At 38.4% G+C, this 19,768-nt stretch overlaps 1 protein-coding gene across 2 annotated transcripts in view; it reads right to left on the reverse strand.

The window, feature by feature from the left end:
• Positions 1 to 18,280, reverse strand: part of LOC137335186 (proto-oncogene tyrosine-protein kinase Src-like) — a 139,423-nt gene extending 121,143 nt beyond the window's left edge. For both annotated transcript variants that reach the window (XM_068000375.1, XM_068000376.1), the window contains exon 1: positions 17,898 to 18,280. The gene's annotated coding sequence lies outside the window, so the exon portion shown is untranslated. The remainder of the gene's footprint in view (positions 1 to 17,897) is intronic.
• Between the last annotated feature and the right edge of the window lie 1,488 nt (positions 18,281 to 19,768).

The following is a 19,768-nucleotide window of genomic DNA, read 5'->3' on the forward strand; positions in this document are numbered from 1 at the left end:
CATAACTCTTGTGTTAGCCTGGATTTTTTTGCATTAGATATGTCTATCTAGAGTCATTCATTATGTAGCTTTCTACCTCCCACAGGATCACATCATTTACCTCCCAGGTGTCCCTGACATATAGGGCTACACAGCCTCCATTCCTGTTCCCTCCATCTTTTCTGAATGCTCTATACCCCTGAATGTTACATTTAGGGTCATCCTCTGGAGTTAAGTTAGGTTTTTGATATTTCAACTACACTGTAGTCCTCTGCTGCCACAATAGCCTCCAGTTCTGGCATCTTACTTTGAACGCGTCCAGCATTCAGGCATATAAGTCTTAATGGAGATTTACCTCCCTTCATGGGCCCCCAGTGTCTGCCATTTCCTTGTCTCTCTGAGTTTCTGTGTCCTGTTTGCTCTCTCTCAATATTATCCTCTCTCAGGTGCTTATTTTTGAATTTATTTCTCTCAAGTGTTCCGTTTTAATTTCCACTTCCCTTGGGTGCCCTTTTTTTAAAAACTGAAGCTTCCCCTGGGTTCTCCTTTGTAATTTAAGCTTCCCTTAAGTGTTCCTTTTCATTTTTTAACTTCCCTGAGGTGCTCCATTGTAATTTTGGCTGACTTCTCACAGATGCTCCCCTTTTCATTTTAGCATCTCTCTACTGCTCCCCTTTAACTTTAACTTCTACTTCTGTCAGGCACCCTCCTTTCAAATTTGCTTCTGCCTATACTGCCCTTTTTAAAATTAGTAAAAGTTAGTTATCCTTTTTTAATTCTTCCACTCCCCTTTTAAATCGCCTAGTCTGCTTGAAACTTCAGGTCATTCACGAGGCTTTGTAGAATGAAGCTTTCCCATGGTAAAGTACTATGCTGTTTAAAGTTTCAGCTGGAATATGGATAGCTCCTGATGGAGTCTATCACTTACTTATTTTGCTGCATGGTTAATTATTAGCAGCTGTGCGATTTGATATTTGGGGATTTTTATTTAAGGATCATGAGAGCCCTCCTGAGAAGCAACCAGGCCAACCTTCCTTCTTCAATATTTCCTCAGTTTTCCTCCCCTTATCTCCTTTCTGGAGACAGTGGCTCTGGCTAGAGTAGCAGTTCCATGGGTGGTGGTCCTTGAGGAGCTTACCCAAGTGGTTAGTCTTCACATATACACGAGTCTGGATAGTGAATGTTGGGGATCTATTCAAATGGGGAGGGGGAAGCGAGAAAAGATGGGAAGAGTGAAATCACAATAAGGAGCCTGATCCCCACCAAACACATCCACTTTAGCAAGGGTTACGGAACAAGTTTTCTACTCACTTCCCTTGCCCAAAAAGAGGATGAGGCTGACTGTATGCCTCCATCCATCACTAGCAATTTGCATTTAAAGAACACCTTTAATATAGAAATGTGTACCAATGTGCTTTACAAAAAAAAGGAATGGACACCAGGCTCCACTGGGAGAGTTAGGAGAGATGATGGAAAGCTTTGTGGAAAAGATAGGTATTAAATATAAACTTTTAAAAGGCAGGGAGAGTGGAGAGATGTTGGAGTTTAGTGAGGGAGGTGCAAAAAGTAGGGCCAAGGCAGCTCACCTCTCTGCCACCAATGGCGGTGGGAAGGGAAGGAATGTTGCACAGAAGGCCAAAGTTGGAAGACAGATGAGGACATAAGGCTAATGTAGCTCATAAAAGGTAGGGTAGGGCTAGGTAATGGAGGAACTTTAAAAGTAGTTTAAGTTCAATGTGTTCTGGGATAAGGGACCAATATAGATCAGCCTGACAGCTCAGTGTAGTACTAAGGGAGTGTTGCAATGTCACAGGTGCTATCTTTCCAGTGGGATGTTAAACTGGGCTCTGTCTGGTGGACGTAAATGATTCCAAGGCTCTTTCACTGTCAAAACATATTAATTGGTCATTGTATGTACATGACCTTGCTGTGCACAAAATTAGCAGCAGGATTTGCCTACTACACTTCAAAAGTAATTCAGTGGTTATGACGCATTTTGGGATATCCTGTGGACTCGAAAAGCACTATATAAATGCAAGTTCTTTCTTTTGGTATGAATGTTACATTAAAAATAAATCACATTTAAGACAATATATTTCAATGTTGTGATATCTTTGCTCTACCACCAGTGAATAACCTATGCTTTAAAAAGGCAAACCAAGCATTGGGGTTCATTTCTAGAGAGATAGAATTGAAAAGCAGTGAAGTTATGTTAAACTTGTATAGAACCTTGGTTAGACTACACTTGGAGTACTGTGCATAGTTCTGGTCTCCATACTATAAAAAGAATATAGAGGCATTGGAAAAGGTGCAAAAAAGATTCACAAGGATGATACCAGAATTGAGAGGATATACTTATCAGGAAAGGCTGAACAGGCTGGGGGCTCTTTTCTCTAGAAAAAAAGAGAAGGCTGAGGGGTGACCCGATAGAAGTCTTTAAGACAACGACAACGAAAGGATTGATAGGGTAGACAAAGAGAAAATGTTTCCACTAGAGGTCATAAATATAAGATAGTCACTAATAAACCAATAGGGCATTCAGGAGAAACTTCTTTACTCAAAGAATGGTAAGAATGTGGAACTCGCTACCACAAGGAGTAGTTGAGGTGACTAGCATAGATGTATTTAAAGTGAAGTTAGATAAGCACATGAAGGAGAAAAGAGTAGAAGGGTATGCTGACAGGCTTCGATGAAGGAGGGAGGAGGCTCGTGTGGAGCATAAACGCCGGCATTGACCAGTTGGGCTGAATGGCCTGTTTCTGTGCTGTAGACTCGATGTAATTCAATGATGTATCCTAATGATACAGTATTAGGTTATTCACTGGTGAGATCACAATGCACCTTCAAGGGACAATCTAAATCTGGAAGGATAGAACCTAGGATTGTGCTGTTGATTTTTATCCCCACAGTTCAACTGGCCAAAATGTGAAAATTTCACACTGTCACCATTACATTTTCCTGAAATCTTAGTTAAAACACAGGAATTTTATTACAGTTGTACAAAAAAGTGAAATCATCAGAACAAACCTAAATACTACATTGTTTGTTACATTTTGTTCAGAAGAAAAATCCATTTTTAATTGTTGGAAGAGTTAACCAGAAATTAAATTCTTTTCACTGGTTAAGTTTAAATATTTCATGCGCAGGCTTTTTGCACATTGCATTTGAATATGACAAGGAATCCATCTTCCTGGACTCAACTAATAGAGTTGTGTCTGACAATAGATTAAGAAACTACTGTGGTTATTGTGCAGCAGTCAGGGGAAGGTTGTTCCACATAATCCTCTTCCCAGGGCTTCTCATAATGAGTGTGAGATAAATATAATCACTATTTGAATTGAATTGCCCTCAAAATGATTGCAGTTATAACAAGCCACGGAGCAACAAATCACCATAATGTACAAAACATCAAATGTCTCATGAGAGGGTCAATTGCACCAAGTCCAATATCACTGCCGAGAAAGCGTAAAAAATTCGCAAAAATATCTAAAAGACAAATATATAGAACAGTGCCAGAACAGGTTTGAGAGATTTACTTCAGCATTATGCTTATAGACGCACAAATCAGAAACAACTATGAACAAGTTTGCTTACTGTGTTTAGAATGTGAAATACTAAAGCAGGTATGAGCAGTTTAAGACAACATTTCCTGTAGAGAATCAAATAGTTCACAAGAAATCAAATGATGCCTTTTATGAGAAAGGGAGATAGAAAAATCTACTGATAATTTGAATTAAGCGACTTCAAATTACCATTGTGCAATTTTTTTTAGTACAAAATATGCCATGGAATCAAAAAATTGAACTTAAATGTATATGAAGCTTTATTATTGAAATGTCTCAATATACAGTGAATGACTTTTGAAATGCAATGACTGTTATCTAGGCACATTTTAGGATAGGTCCTAAAATGACACACAAGTCAGTAGGACTCTGGTTAGTATTTTTAGAAGCTCTGAACAGAGCAGCTGTACCTGAGGCCTGGAGGATAGCACATGTTAACCTGATATTCAAAACAGAGTGATACATGAACCTGGAAATGATAGGCCTGTTATCTCAACATCTATAGTCGGGGAAATGCTGGACAGAATTATAGGAAGCTACAAGTGTTTATTATGATGCAGTTATATTATAGACGAGCTGATTTCCTGTGGAACATAGGTCATCATGTTTAGTTGTTAAGATGGAGCTGTGTTTAACATGGTCTGTCCCTTTAAGGTCACTGCTCTGTTACTCTTTAAAGGGAAGTGATCCAAGTAGGCAGATTCTAAAATCATCTAAGAAAATATATTTAAAAATTGCTCAGTTGTGATTTTTTGTTGTGTTACGAGTATGACATTTGGATGACAGTGTAACAAATAATTTCATGTGTGACCAAGTGCGACACTTTCAAATGCAACACTTCAGATGTGTGATGGACATGTGCCACATTTTGTATATAGAGACAGACAACCAAACTACTAGCTTGGAATGTAAAGCCATCTTTACACTGGCACCTGTTCAGGTCAGATTCCAGGAGACTGGCATCCATGCGCCAATCTCTTATTTAACGTACTAAATCTGGCTCGCTTCTGTCAGTGGCAGACTAGTGGACCCAATTTTTCATGGGTCTACGAGTATGCTGTCGAGAGAAGAGACGTGGATTTAGCAGGGTAAATGCAACAGCTGGCTGACAGACTCCCAACTTAAACAAGCACTAGTTTAAAAGAGGCTTAAAATCTTGGCTGCCAGTTCTTGGGAGTCTGCCCCGTTTGAATTTTACTGCAAATTCCAATGCTGGCAGCAACAAAAACAATGCACCCACTCCAATACAAACTGTACACTGTAAACCAAACTGCTGAGGAGCCAGTGCTTGCTATCAGAAGATTCAGGTTTAAAGGCAGGGAGAAGATAGAGAGAATGTTGACTCATGCCACTCTTGTGCACCTTGTAGCCGATAATTACAGAGCAACAACTTTAGAGGGGCATAGCAGCAAGTTGCTGCCTGTTTTCTTGGTTGTAGACTGCCGCATTCCACAGTGGGTTAGAAGAAGCAAATAACTTTACATCGCTGATTGTTTACTCCGCCCAGAAGGATTAGAAATGATGAATCGGTGTTTTACACAGCTCCATACAATAGACGAGGCTTGAGCTTTTACAAAGAGTGCTTGTAATCGCTGCAACTTGCCGATTTCCTTTTTCTATCTTAGCAAAATCTTCATAAAAATGTGGAAATCCCTAAAAGAGTTTCACAGGCAAACCTTTCACTAAACACTTAAATACTGTGTGTGAAATCATACTTAAGAACATTAAAACAAAGTGCGGAATGGAAAAGGTCATTCCGCCAATCGTTTTTCATCCTCTCCTATGGTTCGTGTATAATTTGCATTGTCATGACCTCTTAACTTCTTTAAATTTCCTTAAGAAATTTGAATAATGATCTATTTAAGATCATTAACCCAGGCAAAATTTCCAAGAAACCAAAACTGTGAATTTCGAGATCATATTCCCATGTCCTGAGGTGGAGATGCCGGTGATGGACTGGGGTGGACAAATGTAAGGAATCTTACAACGCCAGGTTATAGTCCAAGGTTGGACTATAACCTGGTGTTGTAAGGTTCCTTACACATGTCCTGAGCAATGTGCTCCATCAGTGCTAAGCACCTCTACTTATAACCTTCAAACCCATTTCTATCCATTTAGCAGGGCCCACTACATAATATAGTTCAAAATGTGCACAAGTAATCAGTGGCTAATTTCTAATGGAAGAAAATCAATCATTTGTATTCCTTTTTTTCAGTGGTGTATGTGCAATATGCAATAGCCAAAGGGACATAGAAGTAATGAGGAGATTATGGATAACATTTAACCTGCTGCCAGAAAATCTTTCTACAACTTAAAGGCAGTTTTAAAGTTTCCAGAAGGGCACATGGAGAACAGCGGTCAAGTACAGACCTGTGACAACCACTCTCACCATTTCTCTTAATCAGCATGCAGTGTTTAACAACTGGATTCAATGAGGGGCCATTAAAAGGAGGCTTGTGCCTTGCACATACTTCATCTTTATATTGATAATTTGGCAGAGTACTTGACAGGATATTATTAATATAGGTCCACCTCTTTAAGTGGCATCATTTGGAATTGCTAATTCAATTAGTATTGCAGTATATTATACCAAAATTCTAGAAGAATTTCTATCAAAATAGTGTTGCAACACCTGTCCCATTCACGTAGCATAATGTCAAATGAGCTTCATCAATCTCAATCCAGTTCCTCAAGGGCACGGGCCCACAGAATAAACCATTCATAATTCCGGTAGTCAACGCGTACAGCTGGTGTTGAAAGTGGACAGGTCACACTGGCATGGGGGAGGGAGGGAGAAAATCTGAGGTTTGGATAAAGGCACCTTGTTTGGCCAGTGAGGAGAGATTTTTTTTACTCTGTATCTGATCAGTGTTAGCCTGAACTGGGAGTGCTTGCTGCCAATACTGGGTGTAAAAGAAATAGGAAGAAAAATGTTTTATTTTCCCAATCTTGCATTTATATAACATCTTATCTCTTAGGATGACCCAAAACACTTCACATCCAATGAATTACTTTCGACATGCAGTCACTCTTATGACATAGGCAAACACAGCAACCGTTTTGTGCACAACAAGATGCCACAAATACTAATGGGATGAATTGACCAGTTGATTCATTTTTGGCAGTATTTGAGGGAAGTATGTTGGCCAAGGCACTGAGAAAACTCCCTGCTCTTCTTCGATTAGCGCCCAGGGAACATTATGACAACCTGAACCACCAGAACAGACCTTGGTTTAATCTCAGGAGAAAGATGACACCTCAGACAATGCAGTACTCCCTCAGTACCTCACTGAAATCTCAACTTATGTGAAGTTATTACATGAACTAACCTTATAATTTATTATTTTTTTAAAAATGATAACGTAATCTTATAGAAATAGCTAGAAGGGAAACATGTCTGTACTTAACAGAAGTACTGCTACTGTGAAGAAACCAACTTGGTAAAACATTTGCTCATAGTAGGTTCACATAAAAACATATTAATGTATATGCAAAGCATTCATATAGGAGAACAGAGAGTTAAAATGAAAAAAGGCCACATCATACTTAATGTTATTTACCAAAAATATTTACAAAATTGTTACTAGAATCTATATAATCCAGACCTGAAGAAAGCCAATAAATTATTACAAGTCTGACTCATCCCTTCTGAAACAAATTAATTTGACTTGTCCAGTTAGGAAATGTGCCATTGTTCACCAAAGAACTCTTTGACTGCAATATTCTAAACACTGCATTATTCACCAATTCCATCCAGTTTTGACTTTAAACATTCAATGACATTTTTAGAAATTAATTGCAAATAAAACGATGACTGAATATTAATTAGTTTTGGTCAATAGAAATTAAAGCACCCAGCTCTTAAATGGACTGACTGCAGCAGTAATTCATCTCTTTCAATAGTTGAGTCTAAATAAAATTGAGGTAGTTTTAAAATAACACGGTCTTAAAAATTGACACCTTGGTATAAATTTGGTTTAAAAGCATCAACATTGTTCTGCAACACTGCTTTTTTATTTAAACATATTGGTCACAAAGATTCTGTATATTCAAAAGAGACAAATAAGAATGCAGCAGCTGTCAAATATACATCAAAATATGAAACATTCTGCAGCCAAGCTGAAATTAATAAAGATGATACAAAGCTGGGACAACACTGAAAACAACAGCAGGTCTGAAGTAACATCAATCTAAATATAAGATTCTAATCTATTGCTCCAATTATATAGAAATCTGGACTGAAGCAGAACCCCTAAATGTTACCATTTCTTGGCAAAGGATCTCTACATTCATCTCAATCCAACTGTCACTTGAGATTCCAGCAAATAAGAGTCTGGTTACGTTTCATACAAGCCTTCATTATGGGCCACAGGGACAACACGCAATTAAATGCTACAATGATAAGCAGATCCCAATATTTGAACTGAACATTCATTCTATAATCTGTGATTTATAGCTGATGAAATGTTGTATTGTCTAAAGAACCATCAATAGAAACAACTTGTCTCTTGATCTTGAGACAATGGAAAATAAATTAATAGTTCTTTAGGAAAGTTTATTTAAAAACTTCAAAAGACTACAATTTTAGTGCCCAGTAAATACAGCTGATGGTTTTATACCCTTCAGTCCCTTATCAACTGTAACAACATAGGTTACATTTATAATACTTACACCATTAGAAAATGAAGTAAGGGACAAGGCTTAATTTTTCAGCTGATTTTAAATCCCAATTATACAATTCAGCACAGTATTAACGAGCATCTCATCTCAGTATGGTGTGTGTAACGCAGCAGATTTTCTCTCCTCAAGCACTTCCGATAATTATCATAGACCCTCGACTCCCTGGCAGGAGTTCAAACAATTTCAGTCTGCGAGTTTACTGCACTTCCACAAGCAAATCACTCCTGCTTCAGATCATTGGAGAAATACAGAGCTCTGACACCTCCATTACACTCATGGGCATGATGAAGGATCTGTTTAAAAGAGGACTTTACTTCCTGTCCCTTTCTTATGCCTTGGCATTAAGGCCAAAGCACAGACTGCTGGGGGACCGGTAAAAATACAGGCAAAAAGCTAAGTTGCAACCCTACTATGTCCTAACTGATTCTTAAATTATATAACCAACAGTCAAAACTCTAAAATTCACAGGTATTTGGGTACATTGCAGCACATATGCATACTTACCTATTTAGGGAAGGAAAAAAAAATCAAATTATATATTCTTGATTCTCTTTTCTGAACAGCAAAATACTTCCACTTCCCTTTTTTCTCCCACTCCCAATTTAATACAAATGATTGGCAGATATTTAGGTGTAGGCTGCATGGTGATCTTCTTGGCTGGAGAATGGTGTTTGGCCTGGACAAACCCAAGAGGAGAGAAAATAAATCTGAAAATACCTAAAATCAGCCATCAATACAATGCTGAAAACACATTTATTTGCTTGTTGTGTCTTACTCACAAGTGAACGACAGAACAGGCCCCCCCAAATGCACTAATGGGTATGGTAGCAAGCCACATGAACCAGGAAGCTCCCGGGTTCAATTTCAGCCAATGTAGTAGTAGGAGCACCATAATTAGTCTCCACAGCCCTGAGTTAGGCTCATATAAAAATAACTGCTTAGATCAGATAATGGTGCATTGCTGACACCAGTGGACTGTAGCCCAGCATGAGTCAGTGCTTTTAGAAAATGACATTTATTGTGATAATAGTGAATGAGAAAAGTGGCATTTATAAGCCAAACTCCCCAAATAGTTTTTGTTTTAATATAAAAAAAGACTGGTGGCCAGGAAGACACCTATTTACTGGGTCATCCCAAGGGCGGGACCCAATGCAGTACGCTGTTTCGTCAACATCATGATGATTCAATCATAGCCTTCAAAAGGGAACTGGATAAGTACTTGAAAGGAAAACATTTGCCGGGCTACGGGGATAGGGTGGGGGAGTGGGACCAGCTGGATTGGTCTTGCATAGAGCCGGCCTGGACTCGATGGACCGAATGGCCTCCTTCCATTCTGTAACTTTTCTATGCTTCTATGATCCCTTCAGTAACAATTATGACATTAGTACTTCTGGTGAAACTGTCACAGCCAGTCTGCGCATACAAAATAATACCAAGATTCACTTTGGTCGCCCACTCAGAGACTGACTGCAATACTTGAACATAAAACCAGATTGTTCACAACCTCAGCTTACTATTAGACCCCAAGCTGAGCTTCTAACCCGTCTACTTTGCCACCTCTGCTCCTTCTTCATCCCATCTGCTGCTGAAACTCTTATCCATGCTTCTAGGCGTCAGCCATGGCACAGCAGCAGCACTCTGGCCCTCTGAGTATGGTCAAGGTTCAAGTCCCACTCCAGGCACATAATCCAGGCTGATACTTCCGTGCAGTACCAAGGGAGTGTTCCACTGTCGGAGGTGCCATCCTTTGGATGAGATGTTAAACTGAGGCCCCGTCTTCCCTCTCAGGCGGACGTAAATGATCCAATGGCACTATTCAAAGAAGAGCATGGGAATTCTCCCTACTGTCCTGGACAATATTTATCCCTCAACCAACGCCTAAAAACAAATTATCTTGTGATTATCACATTGCTGCGCATGGGGCCTTGCTGTGCTCAAATTAGCTGCAGCGTTTCTTACATTATAACAATGACTACATCAAAAAAAAACTTCATTGACTGTAAATTGCTTTGGGATGTCCCGAGTTCCTGAAAGGCGCTATATAAATGCAAGTCTTTTCATTTTTCTAGACTCAACTACTTCAATACTCTCTTGGCCAGCCTCCCACCTTCCACCCTCTAATCTCCACCTCATCCATAACTCTGCAGCCTGTAGCCTACCCTGCACACTACTGTCCTTGTTGACCTACATTGGCAAAGCTTCAAATTTATAATCCTCATGTTTAAATCCTTTCATGGACTTGCCCTTCCATATCTCTGTAACCTCCTTCAGCCATACAACTCCCACTCTTCCTAACATCATCTTCTTTAGCTTGTTGGTTATACCTCTGAAGTGTTTTGGGGCATTTTTTCTACACTAAAGGCACTATATGAATGTAAGCGTTGTTGTTTTAAATGCAAGTGAGAGTCGCACTTTGGTCTGTTTCCTGACACCCAGCATGAATTACAAAATCAGCTCTACACTTTCAGGCTGAGAACTGTCTTCTGCACACCTCTGTGTAGAATCAGGTTTCATAACATTCAGAGCAGATCAGCATCAAACAATAAGAGGAGGATCTTTGTATGCACACTCTCTACTTTCAATAAGGTTCAGAAGTGTTGGTTAGAACATTGAAATATAGACCTGAAATCCTAATTCAATCATCTCTTTGAACTAATACAAACTACACCAGCTGTTCCAACAAAGAGGAAATTGCATGAATTATAATTTAATCCCATTTGTCAATTTCACTTGTTCTTATTTCACACACTGCCAATTTCTTTGGAAAAATTATTTTGGATATTCCTGGTTGGTGCTTAAGAATTGTCTGTAGTGATGAGTTTGACCAGGACACCAGTTAAAACATTAGCACTTTTCATAGAGTCAGTACTTCAATAACAAACAAGTTGGACATCACTGAAGGTGATTACAGTGGACCATCGCATAGTTTCATCTTTTTCCCGGGCCTCTATCATAACTACACATTTTACAAGTTACTTTAACCCTTTTCCAGGGCTTCTTCAAGAGAACTCTTGTAAGAATTTAAAAGGTTTAAAAAAAATTATAAATCTTCTAAACATTATCTTGATTTTTACTGCGTGATGCCATTTAATGATTAAATAAATTTGACTGAGTAGGTAAAGATCTACTTAGTGGACTCTTGAATTCCTAAAACTAACCAGAACACTCTTTCCAAAAGCATACAACAGCTTGTAGCCTCAATAATTTTTTTTTAAAAGCCAGGCAGATTTTTTTTCCCCCAAAGATTAAATTAACACCAGACAAAGTCTGAATATTCAATCAAGAATGGTGGGACTCCCTGTGTGGAAATGCCAAACAGAATTCGCTTTGGATGAGGCCATCAGATGATAAAAGCTGTGCAACACTCCAGTATGTCTGGTTATTTTATTTTGAAATGCTGTCCTACTGTGTCAGCACAATACATATGGTTACATATAGTGCTCATTGCTTTTGCTTTCTGGATGTTAGCTGCAAATATCAATTTTTTTTTTGTTCATGAGGGAAGGTAGAAAACAAGACAGATGTGCGAGACCGACATATTTAAGGATGCCTGGTATATGCAGCAGTGGAATAATGTCAAATCAAATTCAAAGTCTGGACTCAACAGAATTTTAGCAGGGAGGGTGGGAATTATTGTTCAAACCCAATCACCATGCTGCCAGTTCAGTGGCAAATTCTTTAGTCAGAAACAAATGATATCTCTCTCCTCTCATTTCAATTTTATTTTCCTGTCCCCATTTTTCTCCTCTTCTTAAAATGTTGGGTAAGTGTTATGCTCGAGACAAGGGATCAGTTCTTTTTAGGTCTCCCCCCAGCTAAACAGAGATTCAGTAGATGTGCTTTTCTAGGATGTCATCAATGCTGCTGTACAATTAAAAGTGCACAAAAGCATCCCAAATTGAGTCTCTTCCACTTTCTTCCCTCCTTCTGTGGATGATAAAGCACCCTGTCATGCATTGGCACAGGTCAGTGTTTCTGGGCTACCCAACTCCACTATCATTTCAAGTTCTGAATACACACAGTCACTGACAGTGAAAGAAAGAAAGAGAAAAAAATAGAAGTTGCATTTGTATTGTGCCTTATCATGCCCTTAGGACATCCCAAAGCACTTTGCATCCAATGAATCACTATTATGTAGGCAAGCACGGCAGCTATTTTGGCAATGAGGCTACTTGCTGTGAGCCTGTTATTGCAATGCAAGTCTCTGCAATTTGAGACCTGCATCCAACACTGACAATCACTATACAGAACAATCAGATTTATTCAAAACAAAAAATGATAGAATGCAAATCAACTAACTTGCTCTACATAAACATAAGGGAATTAGTCATTTCAGGTTATGCAACCATTGTTCCAGGATACAAATTTTTGCACAGTACAGCAAGGTTATTAAACTACCACGTGCACAGCAACATACAGAAACTAGTCAAGCTTGAAAGATCTATCCATTTGGCAGAGTGTGGCAGTAAAAAAATTAATTCAGTCCTAGAATATAGAATTCTTATTTGGAAGATTGGTTTCAATGGACAAGTGAATCGTAATATGAAAAGGGATGATAAAGGAAAACGCTTGAGAACATATTCTGTATCGGTGTTTTGGATTAAAATTATTCAATGGGACATTACTTAGAGGTTGTATTGTCTAGAAATGTATGGGATGCAAACAACATACTACACTGTTATACAATGAAATGGCTGTGCAAAACCACACTCAGGAGAGTCACCAAGATCTGCTCTGGAACAACATAAATAGAAGTGGGAACTGTAACTCTCATTAGGTGCATATTAGAAAGAATTTAGGAATTTCAAAGATATATAAATATGACCACGGTTGAGTCACTTTTTCCAATTACTTTTTCCCTCATTAGATTTCTCACCACATCCATGCCACTCACCATTCACTGGCTACCAAGCCAAGCAAGTGGATTTCTGTCTGATACCTGTCAATTTCACTCTGCATCTATCTGCTAAGAGATCCCCAGGGTGACTCATTCACTGATTCACTCTCTTTGTCTCCATTCAATATTCTGCCTGTGATTAACAACATTTTGACCATTTTCATGGTCAAAATGTTGGTACAATTACTCCCCATGTCATTGCATCCCATCTCACAAAAGAGATCTTATGAAGAGGCAATTGTTGATGTACACTACCATATTTGATACAATGAAACTGCTGCATTTATATAACATCACTTGACAGTTTATAACAAGATAATAATTGAACTATGAACAATTGGAACAAATGTGACTAGGACCGTACAAAAGAAATCTAATAGGAGTAATGTCATTGTCAGTTCAATGCAATTAATGCATTACTATTGTTATAGTTATTTTAACAATTATGAAAAAGTAGCAGAAACTTTACAAATATGGATAATGTTTTCTACAAACCATATACGGGAGTCAGTTTCACAATAACAATGAACATTGTAGAATATGCAATGTTTTGTTATACTATAGATCACACCATGATTAATACGGCTCTAAAGGGCAACAGATGTATCAGTAATTTGGTTTTCCAGATAAAAATATTCAATGTGATTTTACATGCTGAGCTCTTTCAAGTAGTACCAATACATTTCTAGCATGGTTAACATAGCAGTTGATGTTTTTTTTTGTTTTTGCAAGTGATCATAGCTCATAGATGTTTGCAGTTATCTTTGCTAAATGAGAATTCAAGATCAGCTGTCCTCGGTATCTTATTTACTTCATCAATATTGAGAAATAAGATTAATTTAGATAAATAACATGGAATTCTCTTTCCACCCTGAAAATTCCTTTATACTCAAACACTGGGCTAAAACTATCATATCTTGGTTAATACCTCTGATAAAATAGCAGATGTGGGTGCTATATGATTGGCGGCCATGCCTTCAGCTGTCTCGGCCCTGGAATTCCCTCCTTAAACCTCTCCACTACTCTCTCCTCCTTTAAGACACTCCTTAAACCTGTCCTAATCTCTCCTTCTTTAGCTCAGTGTGAATTTTTGTCTGATTACGCTCCTGTGAAGTGCCTTGGAATGTTTTACTACGTTAAAGGCACTATATAAATGCAAGTTGTTGTTAAAAGCATTAAGCATTCAGTTGCTATTATCTCCAGATCCAAATGGTAATTTCAACCCTTAGACATTTAGAGAGGAAGGAATCGAAGAATGAAAAAAGTTAACTTGCACCTTTATTAGTGCAATAAATAGTGCTTCCAACAAAAGCTCACAATTTTTCTGTAACAGTTGCACCATTATTTGTGCATTTCATTAAAGTGCTTTGCCAACTGAACATCCTTTGCAATTCATAAAGTCCAGGAACTTCTTTCATTACATAAAACATTTACAAAGAATGCTGTGTAGTAGCTAAGACATCTCTTCATCAACTATATTATTTGGAGAAAGATGCACCATTGCAGTGCATCATTTTGCATTAGTTATGGTGCAAAAATTCTGTTGCAACAGTCTGCAACACTAGATCAGGATTAGAATAGATTTACTGGATTTTCATCCAAACTTTGACATTTTTTATTGGATTCTAAATCTTTTTTCATTACAATTGATTTCTGAACATTTTCATTCTATTAGAATCTCAATTCTGTTTATGTTGATAAAATGCACAGAAAATTTAAATTGGCAGAGCAAATAATTCCTTTTTACACGTTTTTTGTACTTTTTAAAACCCCAATTTCATTTGAAAATGATATTTTTAACTCAGTTCTTCGAATAAATGGTCCAGCAAATGTTCCACATTGTCTGGAGATTTTAGTTTCGTTCAAGGATCCAAGTGTTCTAAACTGGATAGCCTGGTGGTGAAGGTTAGAATACTAGAGCCTGGTCTTCAGTTGCTTCCAAACCTTTATTCACAGAGCTATAATATATATATATATACACACATACATCACAGCCTAGATCAGCTCTCTTATAAATGGATGAGAGTTCCCAATTGATACGCACCATGTGAATACAATTAACACTAACTGAAATAAATTGCATGGATACAATTAACACCAAGGACAGGATATTGGCAGATTTAAGAGAACAGAACTTAGGAACCTGGACTATACCCTCAACACTTCCAATAGGTCAAATTTATGATACAAGAGACAAAATATTGCATCATTTCAATAAAAATGCAGCTTTCCCATCAAGAGAAAATAAAACCCCTCACAATGTCCTGCAACAAGTATTGGGGTGGGGAAGGGCTACAAGATGACCACTTCAAAACCAAGAACAAGGGTGTACATTTTATGTTATTATTTTACATGGTAAATAAACAGGAAACATTCCCTTGACTAAACTGCTCCCAACATAAATCTCTTAATTCATCAGTATCACATAGAATCTCTAGCACAGAGACAGACCGTTCAGCCCAACTGATCTATGTCGGTAAAAACTCATTCATTATTCACATTGGGGATCAAATTCAATTTGCATCGTGTTGATCAGAACCATTTGGCCTACTATTTACAGTGTACCTCTGCCCAAAGCAACATCCACAATGGGCATTACAGATTAGTGCTCCACACTTCTGACACCAAAGTACAAAAACACTCCAGTGTCGATTGCACTCTCAGACATGTCATTTGCCTTTACAGTAACATTTGAGACACAAGTACCACAAGTGGAAAATTGTAGCATAGCAAAGTGTACTATCTGATATGGTAAACAGGTGGTTAGGGATTAATTCAGTTTACACCGTGTATGTTACTTCAGAATTTGTTCAAAATGAGCATTAGAACGTGACAGTTATTCTGAAAGTAAATTATGGGAAAAATGAATCATTGGTTGGCCAAGTGGAAGCAGCTGTAAATTTACATTATTAAGTTTCTGGTATTATTGGTTCCTCTTTTGGAATGAGTTTAAAACCATTAACTTCCCCAATGGATTTAACCTACATCTCTCATTTTTCATGTAAGATTTCCAAAAAGAACCTCTACTTAACCTTATAAAAAAGGACCTCATTCAGGAACTGGTGAGTTAAAGACAAATTAAGAAAGGAGTTTTGGCATTTAAAAATGTGCAACTTTTAATTCTTAGTGGTTCATGAAATATACCCAACAACTGACTGATAACCACAGCTATCAGTATCTACCACAGTAGTCCAAAAGGCGAGAGAACCATTGGTTACTGATTATCAATGCTTAAAGCTAAAAATACTGTGCGCACTCTGGACTTCAGCTAACCAGGAATTTATATACAGAGCATCTCCAAGCTGGTCAACCAATAAAATCAGAGGTTATTATTTTTCTCTACGTGGGGGACCCCTTACAAATATTGACACTTCCAAACAGCAACGTCAGCTACCCAAACAAAAACATCTCTATCACTGCATAAGTTTGTTGTGATATAGAGCACCAAAAATAATGTGCTGGTAACAAAAACAAAAATTTGATAAAATGGATAGAAATCTGCTGACTATGCAGGACCCAGGAACCCCAAACCTCCAGCTGAAAACCTACACATCAAATACATCAGAGATGTAGATATTCGGGTAATCCAGCCCCAGTTGTACACGGATGAACAAATGTGATTTGCAGACAAATGTGACAAGCAGTCAACCTTGTCCAGACGAACCACTTCAAAAGCGAGCAGAATATAGTGTCTGACTTCACAGGATGACGAACTTCAACCTTTCAATTTAGTGGGCATCTAAAATTGTTTACACAAACATTTTTCGCAGCACTTAAACATGAATCATGTACAAATGATCCTCCGTATGGAATCACTTGAGGCGGACTGCTTTATCTTTGTTACCGTGTACATTGGACACAGCCCCGTTGCGCTGGGATACTGGGAGTGCCTTTAGCGTCATAGCTTAGACAAATGTGTATCTCTCATAGGAAACCGCGTCATTAAATTCGATCACACTGGATCATTACATCGATTAGCCCATTTCTCCTGCCTATTGTGTGTGTGTATATATATATGTATGCCTCTGTGCTTTTGTTGGTAATAGTAATAAATATCATTTTAAGTCAAGATTGCAAGTAGGTAGTACCAAAATGTGCATATTATAAACAGACACGTTGCACTATATCTTCATAATATTGTTACAATAAAATAGTTAACTAAAAGATTAACAAAGATTGTTGAAAGTTTGCAGACAGTTTCAGCGTGAGATTTGGATATTAAAGGGCTCCTACAACAGTCCCTTACGATGCAAATTCTTCTCCCGTCACCTTTGTGAACCTATTTTATTAACTGTAAAAGGGTCGGTTACTTAGGAGTGAGGAAAATCAGTAGTTTGCTTTATAAAGTCAAGAAATAAAAGGAATCCCATAGGAGGAGATGTTGGGCCGGCCTCTTTCGCTTTCAATCGAACGACATTCCGATGCAGCCAAACGAAAGTCAAAATGCAAGAAATTAACCAAACTTTACACCACACGATATGTTTTTTAAAAATATTCCGCGTTACTGGGATCAAAACACATTAGTAACCAAAAGGGTAAATAAAAACAGGATTTATTTCTCTTTGACTTTTTTTTTGGTGGGGGGGTGAGGGGAGGAAGAAAGTAATCAAGCAGAAAAAATATATATTCATTCAAATTCAAAGGCTGAGCGGTGTCCAGCGTGCAGACATCCTGTTAAAAGTCTGATCTCTGTCCAGCCGATCAATTCGCCGCCAGTGGGTGTGATTTGGTGGGTTTCAAAGGGCTGATCAATTTCACCAACACAATGGATCACTTACCTTCGCCTCTGTACCTAAAGCTTCTCTGTGCACGTGTCTCCTCTTCAAGCCACTGACTGAAACAGTCATTGAAATACCAAGAGGTTAATATGGGTTCACAAATCAGACGCCATGCCCGTGGGGATTAGACCTCTTCTGAACGGTGAGAGCCCGAACAGCAACAACCTCTTTCCAATCCAAAGCGATGTCAGCAGGAACCGCCGCCCCGATTACACCACAACCCAGACTTTTAATTATTTATTAATCTTCTTTCGGCACGCGGCGTTTCTCCGAATCTATGCGAAGGCATGTCACTCCACCTGAAAACTACTCTTTTTCAGCCCAGCAGCGCAAGTCTTTCAACCCGGGGAGGGAGGTGGTGCAGTAATTGGCGAGTGTTGCTCCGGAAACGCTTCACATCAGAAACCACCTTTTTGATCCTCGAAATTAAAGCAAACAGCTCCACTCGTGGCTGAGACGAAATCCACTAGAATTCAGGACATGGTAAAGCGTCATAACCATTCCTAAAGCACAGAGACAATGTATCGTTTGTTTTCTTTGTGCATTGCTGTGATTCATTCTTTCTGCATCCACTTTTTGGTCATATTCTCCCTTTTGCTTTAGTTACCTCTTGTTTGTTTGTGCCCCATTCTGATGCATATTTTCCCTTCTTAGTTCCAGTCTTATTCCTTCCATGTTTTTCCTTTGCTATATTCTCCTTTTCTTTATTTGTTCCTTAATTTCTTCCACTGCCTTTATTTCTTCCTATTTTTCACATCCCTTTATTACCTTTTTCCCCATTACATGCACTGGAACAGTTACATTTCATCAATATACATCTAGGAGCTGAAGCCTACTGTCTAAAAAAATTACCAAATGTTATTTGGTATGCAGTTATTAGCGATACCATTGGCAGAGTATTAATCATGAAATAATAGGAGCTTGTAACAAAGGTAATGCAGTAATCATGGGGGACTTTAATCTTCATATAGACTGGGCAAGTCAAATTGGCAAAGGTAGTTTGGAGGACAAGTTCATGGAATGCATTCGAGATGGTTTCCTAGAGCAATATGTCATCAAACCAACCAGGAAACAGGCTATTTTAGATCTTGTATTATGTAGAGACAGGGTTAATTAGTAATCTCACAGTAAAGTATCCTCTGGGGAAGAGTGATCATAATATGATAGAATTTCACATTGAGTTTGAGAGTGACGTACTTAAGTCCGAAACTAGATTCTTAAACTTAAATAAAGCCAATTATATAGGTATGAGGGCGAATTGGCTAAGGTAGACTGGGAAATTAAATTAAAGGGTATGATGGTTGAAAAGCAATGGCAAACATTTAAAGAAATATTTAAATATTCTCAACAAATACACATTCCATTGAGAAATAAAAACTCCACAGGAAAAGTGATCCACCTCTGGCTAGCCAAAGAAGTTAAGGATAGTACTGGATTAGCAGCAAGGTCAATAACCAGGGAGCATAGATTTAAAGTGATTGGTAGAAGGATTAGAGGGGAGCTGAGGAATTTTTTTTTCACCCAGAGGGTGGTAGGGGTCTGGAACTCACTGCCTGAAAGGGTGGTAGAGGCAGAAACCCTCAACTCATTTAAAAAGTATCTGGATGTGCACCTGAAGTGCCGTGACCTACAAGGCTACGGACCAAGTGCTGGAAAGTGGGATTAGGCTGGGTGGCTCAATTTTGGCTGGCGCGGACGTGATTGGTCGAATGGCTTCCTTTTGTACCATAAATTTTCTCTGATTCTGAAAGAAGAGGCCTACATTGTGCGAAGAAGAGTAGTAAGCCTGAGGATTGGGAGAGTTTTAGAAACCAGCAAAGGACGACCAAAAAATTGATAAAAATGGAGAAAATAGAAATATTAAAGTAAAC

Source organism: Heptranchias perlo, chromosome 19 (assembly GCF_035084215.1).
Source record: "Heptranchias perlo isolate sHepPer1 chromosome 19, sHepPer1.hap1, whole genome shotgun sequence".
Lineage (NCBI taxonomy): Eukaryota > Metazoa > Chordata > Chondrichthyes > Hexanchiformes > Hexanchidae > Heptranchias > Heptranchias perlo.